Here is a 3,680-nt window from a genome sequence, read left to right as displayed (position 1 = left end):
AAAGGGGCTTGTGAGTAAAGTGGTGCAAAATTATGTTGAGGGATGGCTCATAGGCATGTGGTGGTGGTTGTTGACAATTACAATAAGGGTCACCACATCCATTAGATTGATATGCATAAGGATGAGAGTTATACCCATAAGAATCCGGAGGTTGTTGTTGCCAAGAAGGTTGATCAATCCCTTGAGGCTCCTCCCATCTTTGATTGTTCCATCCTTGATGCATATTGTCATTGTAGCTCCCATTCCCTACAACATAATTTGAGCCAAACTCATAGCCAAAGTGGTGAGAATTCATAATAGCAAGAGAAAATAAAAACAAAACTAGTAATAACTAATAAAAACTAACTCCTAAAACAAGCAAAAACTAGCAAAGAAGCATATTAACATATATACAATAGCCAATAACATAACACCATTGCAACTCCCCGGCAACGGCGCCATTTTGATGAGCGAATTCTTGACGGTTTAGAATTTATCTAATGGAGTCTCGTTGTAAAGTATAGTTTCCAAACCAATCAAGAATTCTTTCATACAAAAATATTGGTTGTCACAATTAACAATTCCCAATAAGAATTAACCGGAGTATTAAGACTCTGGGTCATCTCACAAGGAATTGCAATAAAATGCTCAATTATTGGCTATGGGGATCAAGGGGTTTTGTTTGTAAAAGGGCAAGAAAAGTAAATGGCAAGAAAAGTAAATGAACAATGAAACAACAAAATAAATGGAAAAGAACTCTTGGCTAGACATAGGTAATTGAGATCACCATCCTTGTCTACATACCAAACATTGATAATTATGAGAGGCCAAGCTCATTAAGTCTACTTCCAAAAGTCTTAAGTACGTAATATCTACTCCTAGACTTGAAGTACGTCAAATGGCTTTGATCACATCAACCCATAAGTCCCAACCTACCTACTAATTAGATTAGTAGTGGGTTGGCGTCAATGAGTATCAAATTGATCACCAAGGGTTCTCAAATCACCAATTCAATGAGACCCAATGACTCAAGGTCACTCAATTCCCTTAGCCTAGGCCAAGAGCAAAGAAAACTATCCAAAAACTAGAGAAAACATTTTATCAAACACCTAGAATGCAAGAAAAGTAAACATAACAAAATGCAAGAATTAAAGGAAACCCATAACTATCAATAGCAAGAAATCAACAATAGCAAGCAAGATTAACATAAAAGAACATGGAAACATAAAATTGCATTAAAGAAAATTAAGATCCAACAAGGTTCATCAACATACAAGAGAGTAAAATAAGAAATTAACAAGAGAAATTAAGAAGATTAAGACAATAGAGCATTAAAAAATAAAGAGAATTGAAATCAAAACATGAATTAAAAGAGAAATTTGAGAGTGATTAACCTAACTTTACCCTAATTGCTATCCTAAATCTAGAGAGAGGAGAGAGCTTCTCTCTCTAGAATTCTACTCCTAAAACATGATGAAAACTTAACTATAACTACTTGGTTCATTCTCCCCTCAATCCTTGGATTCAATAGCATCAGAAATGAGTTGGATTGGGCCCAAAATGCTTAAAAAATCGCTGGGGGCAATTTCACTTTAGTGGGCCACGGATAGAATCGGCGCGCACGCGTACATGACGCGTGTGCGCCCCTGAACGCGAAGTAACATATGGCAAATTTTATATCATTTCGAAGCCCCTGATGTTATCTTTCCAAAGCAACTAGAACCGCCTCATTTGGACCTTTGTAGCTCAATTTATGGTCATTTGAGTACAAAGAGGTCAAACTTGACAGCTTTACGGTTCCTTCATTTCTTCATGAGTTCTCCCACTTTGCATGCTTTTCTCCTCACTTCTTCCATCCAATACTTGCCTTATGAACCTGAAATTACTCAACAAACATATCAAGGCATCGAATGGAATTAAAGTGAATTAAAATCACCAATTTTAGGGCCTAAAAAGCATGTTTTTACATTTAAGCACAAATCAAGGGAGAATTGCAAAACCATGCTATTTCATTGAATAAATGTAGGAAAAGGTGATAAAATTCTCCAAAATAAGCACAAGATAAACCACAAAATTGGGGTTTATCATAATCCTATTCACCATGTTGAAGAACGAGTATACATCTTAGAATATGTCGAAGAGAAACAGTAATACTTTTATTAATTCATAAGACTCAGCAAGGCTCCTCCCCTCAACCTAGGAGGTTTAGAAACTCATACTGAAAGGAAATACAATGGTAAAACTCGAATATGGTGTGTATGATGGTAAAAGGTGTGTACGAATAACATGAATCTAATCCCTTAAATACTAAACAACTGACTAGTAAGGGTAAAACAATCTTTTTAGTGCTAAAATCCACTTCTGGAGCCCACTTGGTGAGTGTTTGGGCTGCGCTTTGATGAGATCCACGTGCTATGATACCTCTAGGGCATTGAACACTGGCTAGGGGCTCCTCTTTGGGCGTTTGGACGCTGGTCTCTTCTCCTTGGGCGCTGGATGCCTGAAAGGGGGCAGGAGGCTGGCGTTGAATGCCAGTTTTGGGCCTTTAAATCTGAAGTAAAGTATGTACTATTAAACATTGCTAGAAAGCTCTGAAAGTCAGCTTTCCATATCTGTTGAGAACACTCCATTTGAACTTATGTAGCTCCAGAAAAGCTCTTCCAAATGCAAGGAGGTCAGATCTGGACAGTATCTGCAGTGTTTTCTCTGTCTCTGAATCAGACTTTTGCTCTAGCTCTTCAATTTCAGTCAGAAATTATTTGAAATTGTACAAAAACACACAAACTCAAAGTAAAATCTAAAAATTTGAATTTAACATTAAAACCTATAAAAACTTAATAAAAACAAAACAAAATATACTAAAAACTATATGAAAATGATGCCAAAAAGCGTATAAAATATCCGCTCATCACAACACCAAACTTAAATTGTTGCTTGTCCCCAAGAAACTAAAAACACGGTAGGATTAAAAGAAAATTAAGATACAATAAATTTCTAAGTTTCCAATGAAGCTCAGTTACAATTAGATGAGCGGGACTTATTAGCTTTTTGCTTCTGAATAGTTTTGGCATCTCACTATCCATTGAAACTTAGAATGGTTGGCATCTTTAGGAACTTAGAATCCAAATAATATTATTGACTCTCCTAGTTCAGTTCTTTTTTATTCTTGAACACAACTTTTTAGAGTCTTGGCCGTGACCCTAAGCATTTTGTTTTCCAGTATTACTACCGGATACATAAATGCCACAGACACTTTAACTGGGTGAACCTTTTCAGATTGTGATTCAGCTTTGCTAGAATCCCCAGATAAAGGTGTCCAGAGTTCTTAAGCACACTCTTTTTACTTTGGATCACGACTTTAACCACTCAGTCTTAAGCTTTTCACTTGACACATTCACGCCACAAGCACATGGTTAGGGACAGCTTGGTTGAGCCACTTAGGCCAGGATTTTATTCCTTTAGGCCCTCCTATCCACTGATGCTCAAAGCCTTGGATCCTTTTACCCTTGCCTTTTGGTTTAAAGGGTTATTGGCTTTTTCAATCTGCCCTCCTTTTCCTGCATTTTTGGGTAGTAATGGATTTTCTCTTTTATTTATTTTTTTGCCATTTTTTTCTGTCTTTTTTTCACATGCATAATAATTTTTTTCTTTTGCAACATGCTTTTTCTTTTTCTTTTTGCTGATTTTTCTTGCTTCATGAG

Source organism: Arachis hypogaea, chromosome 14 (assembly GCF_003086295.3).
Source record: "Arachis hypogaea cultivar Tifrunner chromosome 14, arahy.Tifrunner.gnm2.J5K5, whole genome shotgun sequence".
NCBI lineage: Eukaryota > Viridiplantae > Streptophyta > Magnoliopsida > Fabales > Fabaceae > Arachis > Arachis hypogaea.
This window is presented reverse-complemented; position numbering follows the sequence as displayed.